General features: G+C 37.6%; 1 protein-coding gene across 4 annotated transcripts in view; it reads left to right on the forward strand.

Annotated features, from left to right (window-relative positions):
• NETO1 (neuropilin and tolloid like 1) overlaps nucleotides 1-7,810 on the forward strand; it is a 128,334-nt gene extending 120,524 nt beyond the window's left edge. The window contains exons 11-12 of one of the 4 annotated variants that reach the window (XR_013370873.1): nucleotides 5,010-5,478; nucleotides 5,885-7,810. The gene's annotated coding sequence lies outside the window, so the exon portion shown is untranslated. Of the gene's footprint in view, nucleotides 1-317; nucleotides 464-513; nucleotides 3,271-5,009; nucleotides 5,479-5,884 lie in introns of those variants that run through there. The other 3 variants (XM_077882468.1, XM_077882335.1, XM_077882414.1) reach the window with 3 other exon arrangements.
• The last annotated feature ends 2,494 nt before the right edge of the window (nucleotides 7,811-10,304 follow it).

The following is a 10,304-nucleotide window of genomic DNA, read 5'->3' on the forward strand; positions in this document are numbered from 1 at the left end:
GTGTCTTTTAAAAAATATCACTCTTTAAAACGCAGCTTTTCCAAGTAGATCAGCATTGTTCAGATGTAACCCATGAACACGTTTTCTTACAATAAACTTGTCCAACTTTCTGAAAAGACAGTCTTTATATGTTAAAAATGATTAAGTCATTAATTGCTAATAAAGTATTTTATAAATTGTTAATGCAGTTGGGAGAAAATGCTCTCTACTCCCTTTCTATAACCAACACTTATCTATCATTTTTATAAAGTATGTAAGTCTTTTCTGACCAGATGCTTATCCTTTAGTCTCTTGTAAATAAGTACTATTTATTTCAGGACGGGGCCTGTGGCTGAGATAAACTATCTCACCTTCCAATTGATGGCTCTGAATCACCAGGCCTGGGACTTTGCACTTTGGTCCTTTCCTTTGCCAGAGGGTCCCCGCCAGATCTCCTAAGAGGGCAGTAGAGAAGGATGGAGTCGGCTGAAGACCTCAGGGACTTACTTGCTTTTTGCTTCCTGTTTCCATCAGTGTCATCCAAGCATCATTGCTTGGATTCAACAGCAGCCTCCATCTCCTTGAGGCACTTGGAGACCACGCCCCCTAGCATCCCTCAGAGGTATCTGCACCAGCAAAAGCATGCCCTCTTCAGACCGCACTGCTGAGCCCTGCCTCCTCAGGATACCTTCTAGATTCTAGATTCTGAAAACCTCAGTCTCCTATTGGTTTTTGAGTCTGAGGCCTGGTCAGCCTTCACATCACTTAGGATCCTTGTGTTACCTCCTTATTCCTTCTTTGTTTTCATGGCCTTTCAACCCTACACAATAGATTCCCTGTATCACAGTCCCTCTCAATGTATCTGATATGTTTTCTGTTTTTCTGGCTAGAGGATTATGATGGATTTTAACTGACATTCTTGTCCTTGCTAAGAGCGTTTTAAAATTCTTACCTGAGATTCTTTTGCTTACCTTGTGACACTTTGCCTAGTTAAATTTCATACACTGACAAAATTATTTCTGAAATATTAGTTCTAGAGAATGAACTGTTAAAATTTACGTGACTATAATGCATATATTTATAATGAACAAGTGTTCCCTTTCATGGGTTGGGCATTTCTCAAATCTTGTTGGGACTTATAAGGGGGAAGAGGTTTATATTTGTAGTGACATGACATTGAAATGAAAATCATCATGGATCCTCTTTCTAATTCATATTTCTGACCTAGCCAGCTCCAGGCAAATTCTTAATTCATTTATGTGCACCATAATCAATTTTTGTGGATCTTTAAATTTTACTTTATTCTTCAGGAATAAAGTTTTTGTCAAAATGGTTGGGCAGTTTTGGCCTATAGATGCCTTCAGGAGAGCCTAGAGGTCCTGCTCTGGTCTGTGAGAAATTTCAGAGCATTTTGTAGGGGCTAATAACTTAAATTCTAACTAACCAGCCACAGAGCTTTAAATGTTAAATGTTATAAGTTCGATTTTTCACAAGGAAAGGCTTCAAATCTAATCACCTCGTGGTAAGAATTTTCATCTAAGTCAACCACCATCAAACTTTTATGTCAAGGGAACAAGGAGACAACGAAATGTGGCTCATAGGTGAACTAATTTTGACTCAGTCTGTGGTCTATTTAAATTGTGATTTTCTGCAGTTTGTGATTATACAGGGGGAAAAGATCCATTTTTCTGGCTTAATCAGATGAAACCATAGCTAGTTATGATAAACTCATTTCATACAAAAAGTATTCTTGACACTACTTCAACCCAGACTTTGCCCAGAACACTCACATGTTTTCCCTCATAAATCTAGCAAATGTAGCCATTTCTGAAGGCACAGAAAGAACAGGTTTATCTCAATGGAATGAGAACCAGCAAAACAGGTTTAAAAAGTTTAAAGTATTACAGTTTGAAGTATTTTACAGGTATTTACACAGGTAATCCTCACAACAGCCTTACAAGATTGTTATTATTAGCTTTGTTTTACAGATGAGAAAAATAAGGTCCAAAGAAGTTAAATATCATTCCTAAGATTCTGTAACTAATAAGGTCGGGATTTAAACTTTGGAAGTCTGGATATAGAATCCATAGTCTTTTTTTTTTTTTTTTTTTTTTTTTAAGATTTTACTTATTTGAGAGAGAGAGAAAAAAATACAAGCAGGGGGCAGGGAGCAGAGCCAGAAGGTGAAGCAGACCCCCTGCTGAGTAGGGAGACTGACATGAGACTTGATCCCAGGACCCTGGGATCATGACCTGAGCTGAAGGTGGATGCTTAACCGACTGAGCCACCCAGGTGCCCACGGAATCTATAGTCTTAACCATGAATCAAATTGTTTCTTATTGATTTCCCATCTATTAATTTTAATGAATTAGTCACTGTTTTATTTTACTATTTTTTAAGATTTATTTATTTATTTATTCAAAGAGAGAGAGAGAGAGGCAGAGACACAGAGGGAGAAGCAGGCTCCATGCAGGGAGCCTGATATGAGACTGGATCCTGGGTCTCCAGGATCACACCCCTGGCTGCAGGCGGCGCTAAACCGCTGTGCCACTGGGGCTGCCCTTAGTCACTGTTTTAAATCCACTCTTCCTAACCTCGCAAGTACAGAGACAGAAAAGACAAGGCTCAGGGGTTATAAATAATATAGTCATTTCTCCTTGAAGGCATGCTTTAGGCATTCCCGTAGGGATCCTGGAGAAAAATAATGGAGAATCTTTATCTATGAAATGATAAAGATGGCGTGGTCTTCTTTGGTTGCTTACGGTACATGCATTTAGAATTTATGGATTTATGTATGGTTCAAGATCTGCCAAAAACTGTCAAGAGTCAGCATGTGACTCTATCGGTAATAAATGACAATGTTTCATAACTAAAGTATCTTTGTGTAAGTGATGCTCTGCAGACACCACTTAGAGAGAGAGTCCCTGTATGTAAACTGTGTTGGGGTTCGCCTACCATGCTATGCTGTCAAGGGCCTAGTGAGTTCGGTTTGTACAGCCATGTTTCCATATGCATTCCATTTAGCTCATAATTACCTGAATTCTTTGAATTACTGGTGAATTTTGATTCTGTATGAAATATGTGATTCTTGTAAGTCTGATTTGAAATCTGACTTTTTTGCTTCCTCAAGGAGTTTCCTACAGTTAAATTCTTTGAGAATTCCAAGAATTTCAGTGCCAAAGCTGTATGCTCCTTTGGCTTGTGTAAGTGGTTATCATGAGCACTGTTAACTTATTCAATAAACACATCACAAGCAACAGCAGCTTGTTCAATAAATATTTATTGAATCCATACTAGGTGCACAGAGCTGTTTTAGTCACAAAACGGAAAAAATACTCCTTTTGTGTCACATAATCTAGGTGAAGGAAACATAAAATAACAAAAATGTGAAAACAATAAAAATGATATGGCATGTTGTGAATGTGCCTTGACAAAAATGAAATTAATAAGGCTGTTAGGGAACAAGAGTGTTGAGATACCAAATTGGCATTTCGTGTGGAAAAGACCTGGGCAGCGTCTCTGAGAATGTGATGTCTGACCACAATCTTAATGGAGTAAAGTAGTGAGACTTGTCAATATCTGAGGGAAGAGTTTTCTGGCAGGAGTGTGCTGGGTGTGGTTGAGAAGACATGTGTGGGGACAGAGCAGGAGAGAGATGGCAGGAAGCGATGAAGGGAGTAGCCTTGGAGTAAGATCAGGTAAAGGTCAAGTAATGCTGGAAAATACGGATTTTGTTCTGTATTTGTTTTAAAATGGGAAGCCACTGGAGGGCTTTGGCAGAGCAGTGGCACAACATGGCTCTGCTTTTCCAGCTCTGCTCTGTCTGCTGTGTTGAAAATAGTCTGGAAAGGAGTAAGGGGGAAGGAAATGCAATGGTGCAGCTGAGAGATGAATCAAGTGTGGCATGTCTGTCAGTGCAGTCAGGAAAACCAAAGCCACTGTATGTATTCAAGGGATTAAAACATATGTAGAGATTAAGGGCTTAAATAACCTTTGGGAAACCTGAAGAGTAAAGGTCAGAGAAGCTACATTAAAGCTCTTAGCTTGATGATGCCTGGAAGATTCTACAATTCTTAAGATTCTCTGAAAAATGCCACAAAACTATGTGTGAGGCTACAGAAGGCAAGTGGGGAGGGTAGTTGTGAAGAACACGCCTGCACATATGTGAGTATCAAACATGCATCTGGCTGCAAGTGCCTTTGGAGAATAATGGCCTCCCTCTTATCTCCTCCAGTCGAATCTTGCACAAGTGCTTATCACTGACAAATCCTATCCTTCATTTGTACCTTGTAAAATTCCTGGAATTATTACCTCTTTGTCGAATTGCCTTCAAAGTAATTTTCTTTTCATATGTCATTCATTATTCAATGGCTTGATGTAGAGATAAGATAAATACTGTATGATCTAACTCTGTCCTCCGGAAGCAGGGGTTTACCGAATTAATTTTGTTATACAATAACTAAGTTGTATATTTTGATATCTTTCTTTCCTACTAGTGTACTAGCTTGTTGAGGAAGGAAAATCCTTTTCGTTTTTGTATCCCCAGAATATAGCACCTTCCTGAAATATCCTAGATGCACAATAAATACTTTTTGATTGAATGAAAAATTTTCCATAATAAAAGAAATTATCATGGGGCAAATTGAATGCCAACACTCTGAGACAATCCATATGAACAAGTGGAGAGGTGTATATTAAAGTGATTTACACTAGAGAAATTATCCGTATAGAATTATGATTCAAATTTGGGTGAGTTTGTGAAGGGAGTATAGAACATGAATAAATGTGAAGAGCAGAAAAATATATAAGAAGCAAGATTTTTTAAAAAGAAGGTATACAAGGCACAGCAAGGCTTGAAACAGCTGTGGATTATTTGGAGTATACCATTTCATTTTTTTTCTGTTATTCTTACTATTTAATCAAGGGAATCTTTCAACTATTCCTGGTGGACTTGGGAAGAAAAGATTAGAGATTTGTATTCTCAAGGTTTACCAAGTATAATGGAATTGATATGCTTGTATTTTTTTCAGATACCATTACACTTTTGGTGCAATTCTTTGTAAATAGACAGCTCAATCTTCTTGTCAAGTTCTGAAAGGATATATCTAAGAACTATCCAAGAAAACATTTTGGAAATTGTGCTTATTATAAAACAGCAATGCAATCACAACAAAACCCTATTTAGAACCGGACTCTATGCCATTGCTTTCCATGGAGCACTCTTTACCTGACGGTGCTGGGCAGGTTAGAATACCTGCTCCAGAAGTTGGAGCTCAGTCACAGCAAAGGCAAGCAACACACACATCTGTTAAGAGGGTCTGGTTTTCAACAATAGACACTTAGCTTTCTCATGACTTAGAATAAGCATTCATCATGAACATGACAAGTTGCTACGAGTAAGATAAGGTTAACTAAAGAAGATTCTTGGACACACATGGTTTTGTTTAATTGTATCCTGTCATTCTGAAGGAAGATATTATTACATTGTTCATTTTACAGGTAAGTAAACTGAATCTTAAAAGAAGTCAACCAATTTATCCAGTTAACAGCCAATGAATGGAGGGGCTCCCAGATTCTCATGTAAGCTTCCTGCTGACACACTCATTTGCTACCAAAGTACTGACTTCATATACTGAGCCCCAGATATGGGCTAATGCTTGATATGCACTTTCCAAATTCAACCTTTGGAACCAGATTTTTTGGGGGGAGTATAACTGGCCCAGTGTTTTTTCTTTTGAGAGGATTGATGCTTAGTGATGTTCAATGACCAATGCCAAAGAAAGAATTTAAAACCATTTGGAGGGTAAAAGCAAAACAAAACAAAAACCAATATATATGCATCCTTATCTCTATGAAAACTATTTTTCTCCGCATCAGTAGTTATTTATTTGGTTTCTCTTTATAGGAATTATGTTGGATTGTCTGTTGTTAATGAAGCACCACCAACACTGTCTACTAGGATTGCAAACTAGGTTTGAAAGTATCCCTTCCCTCTCTAGCTCTGAGTTGGAGTTTGTCAATGAGAGGAACTCATAAAGGATTTGGAGGGGAAGATGGAGTGGAAGTCATTCTTCTTAGGAGGCCGCAGTGGGCAGATGTAGCAGTTTCTCAGCCACATCTGTGAGCTCCCAGTTCTCCATCATGGTGACAAGATGTAGAGGCTCCAACAATCCCCATGAGCTTTGGCTTCTCTCCAGTTCCTGCGGTGCAGTGGCTGCTCTTCCAGGCTTTCACTAGTCATCTCCTCTCACATTGGTGGGATCCCCAACTCCCACACTAAATTCCTCATTCTTATAATTTCTATGGAAATTCTATTTTCCTGACTGAACCCTGATGGATACAGGTGGAAGATTTGTCCTGTGGTCTTATCTAAGTTGTGTCATTGCCAGTAAAGGTGCAGTGATTCTTGGCCACTGGGTGGAACACACTTGAAATTTTAAAAATTATGTATATTGCAATAAATTCACTTCATTCTACCAAATTGACTGTGGGTGGGGGTGGGTGGGGGGTATGATAGAAGGCATCAGAGAATTAACATGGGCAAATAAGCCTGTGGAAATGATACAGTGAATATTTACCCTAACTGCTTTGACTGGTGGAGTAGTGCCAGTAGGAGGACAAGAAACAGGAATGGCATGTGTTGGCTTTGATGTCAAGTGGATTGCACACCCATAGGCAAGAGGATTCTGACATTATTCAAGCAAAAATAGGAACAGTTTTCTTCTCAATGTCTAGAAATGAGACTAAGGATTTAATGTGTTAATAATGATATTGGTATATTATATACTGACTATATTTTTAAAAATCTGTACTCTAGAAAATGTACTTTACTTTTTATTATCAATATGGCTACCATTTGTTGAGTCTGTACAGAGTTTGAGCCCACTGAGTTTATAAGAAATTACATATATTTTTTGTGATAGGTAACGTAGCACAAGCATATGAAAATGACATGTTCAGGTAAGCAAATGTTTTTAAAAGCCTGGATTTTTAAATCATAGATCATAAATATAAGGTCTTACTACATACCAAGGGACAGCACATTAAACTATATTTGGTGGGGAAAAAGAGCAGCTTCATGTGTGCAGGATATACAAACCTAAAACAAAATGATGGCACTGTCACTGATGCTGTCATAAAGATTAATGCAGAGGAAGCCTTTTGGAAACAAAACCTGCTATTAAATGTTCGTTATGAGATTCAGCCCCATTTATCAGTACCCACTAAATAAAGATTAACAGCCTTCTCTCAGTTACAGATGTTACTTATTCTGTCTATGTCTCTGAGAGATAAAAGAATCTTTATCCATAATACTGCTGCCAATTTATTATTGAATAGAATTAATATTAAATGCATTGTTTGTGTACACAGATATATTATTTGACTCTTAATAATCCAATCAAAACAGTGATACACCATGCTGTCTATCTGTGACTAAACCAGACTATAGACAACATTTTGTTAGACGCAAGTGAATACTGATTTTTGAATGCAAAACATGATTTATTGAGTATAGTATTTCCAAAATAGCATGAAAAAGAGCTAGGTCTATAGTATGGTGAATGTGTCATGAACCTTCCCCACAGCATCACAGAGAATGTATCGAGACGATTCCCAATTCAGAATGTCATTTACGGTGACGACAAAGACACCTGGCTTCTGCCTCTCTCACTTGAAATGTTGAACCTCTTGGAATCATCATAAATGGTGATGTTGCACAAATGTCCAAGAGGAGACTTACTTGGCGGTGTTTGCCTTTACATGTGTTCAACAACATCATGCCAAGTTTTAATGTATAAACTTAATAAAAGAATTGTGTCAGAAAAAAATACATTCTTGTATTCTTGTGTTCTTGTGAGACTTCTGTCTTGATTACTGGATTTTACAGCTTCTAAATATCCACTGTCCCTTGTTGTTTGACCTTCATTTCAGCTGAAACACCATCTGTCACTGGTCTGCAGTCAGTTCTCAGTACCTATGTTCCTATATCCCTGTTGGGTGGTGCTCACTTGTGTTCTTCAACCCACCTCCCCAATGAGATAAGCATTACACCAAAGGGCCAACAATTAGTGAAGGAAACAGTCATCCCTCTAGATGGGAAACTCCATGGAGAGCAGCAGCTCTGTGTTGTTTGTTTCAATTACCTCCCTATCTACAATACTCAATATAATTCCAGGAACATAGCAGGTTATCAATGTATATTTGGTGAATGAAAACATAAATGACTTAGATAAAATATTTTTAAATACTTTCTTTTCTTTTTTCCTTCCTTCCTCCCTCCCTCCCTTCCTTCCTCCTTCCTTCCTTCCTTCCTTCCTTCCTTCCTTCCTTCCTTCCTCTCTCTTGCTTTCTTTCTTCACATCAAGGGACCTTGTAGCTTCCAGCACCAAGACATTTTTCTTCTATAATAGTCATTTTGGCAGTAGTAAGATATGATCCGTGAACCATACAAACCAACATTTATATCTCACTCTCCTTACAATGTCAGAGGCAGTGGCTTCTGCAGCTCTGCTCCCCATATTTCTCATTCCAGAGCTGGTCTGGAGGAGAAGCTTACACTGAGGACATGTGATTCTCATTGGGGAGGAAAAAACAAGATCTTTGGAAGACATTCAAGTGATATTTCTGAAATTTCTGCTTGGTCTTGGTTTATTTCATATTCGCTGCATTCCACTGGCCAAACCTGTAACAATGGTCAGACCCAGATCTGTGGGGAAGAGTGCAAAATGTCTGACAAAGAAAAGGGGAGCAAATCATTGGCAACAGTAATGCAATCCGCCTCACTTCTCTATAAAATTTCTCCTGTAAAGTATGTTTCAGAAGGTAACACCCCACTCTAAGTATGACTTTCAAGGTCCAGAATTCCTTATTCAAAATGTTTAATTAAAATTATGGAAATTAAAAAAAAGTACTTTGGCATCAAACACACTGAATTCAAGCTTTCCAGTGAATATATCTGTGACCTTTATAAGTTTCATAGTTACCCGCCCTCTGTGCATCTTAGTGCCAGGATATGTAAAAAAATTGAACTAAGGTATCTACCTTGTAAAGTTGTCATGCAAATTGCATAATAACATGTAAAAAAACTCCAAAGACAGCTCCAGATTTAGAGCAGCACCGCGCACCCCCCTCTTCTACTTTGTCTGAAATGTCTTCATGCTAGGATCAACACTTAGTTTCACTGCTTTGCCCAGTACCTGTTGGCCTCCTGAAATCCACCTTCTTTTGGCATTTTTAACAAGAACACGCCTAAGTTACTCATCAGCAACTGGTTTTGATACTGAAAGCTGGGTATTTGTTTCCCACCTCCAAGGGTTAGGGTTCGACTGGCTTCTGTATCTACTATATTCTCCCAACCTACAGTATTTGGTATAAATAAAGGAGTGGTCTTGTTTTTCCTTTTTAACTCTAGAGATCTTCTAGGTAACTGTCATCCTTTCCGTCCTTTCCTGTACCCTTCTTCATAGCAAAGACATAGAGAAACTTATGTAAGAATATAGTTACTGGCAACAGGAAACTCAACTTTTCAATTTTGTTCTTGAAGAAGAATCTCTCTTCTCTCCCACCCACATTCTTTTAAAGCATCTCAGAATAAAGTGACTGTTTGTACTGTCTTCCAACTTGAATAATCTGACAGATTGCTTCTGAAATGAATCTTAACTTAAATCAAAATACAAAACTTTAATTAACAAATGCAAGTAATGCTGTACATATGGATTTTGCCTAGCATCATGACAATTTTCCTATACTGCTTATCAGGCTTTTGGTAAAAATCAAGAGTGCTTATTAGTGTGACTTTCGACCAGCAACAATAACAAAATATTTATGGCAAATATATAAAGCATTAGAATATACATGTATAATTATATATGTACATTTCATATATGTATAACAAAGTTCAGCAATAAAGTGATTTAATTATGCCCATGTAAAACTGTCTCATTTTTGTGTTTCAGAAAATATTTATTTGACCACTTTGTCTTTCAGTCATCTGTTCATACATTAAATAGACATTTATTTATAGGATCTGTACTAGACACTTCTCCTGAGAGTTAGAAATGTAGGTATGATCATTCATGTTCTCATGAGAAATAAAAGTAAATAATTATAGTACCATAGATTTGAGCTACAAAGAAATATATTTTATTTATGTTGCATAATATAGTATAAATTGAGTATTGTGAAAGCAGTAGTTCCCAAAGAATATTAAAAGGATATGTTTTTACATGCCTGAAATTGGTCTCTCTCTCTCTCTCTTTTTTAATATACATTGCCTTCCTGTGACCTCACAATGACAAACTTTCTTTGGCAGTGGCACAATTCAA

Source organism: Canis aureus, chromosome 1, assembly GCF_053574225.1.
Source record: "Canis aureus isolate CA01 chromosome 1, VMU_Caureus_v.1.0, whole genome shotgun sequence".
NCBI classification, from domain to species: domain Eukaryota; kingdom Metazoa; phylum Chordata; class Mammalia; order Carnivora; family Canidae; genus Canis; species Canis aureus.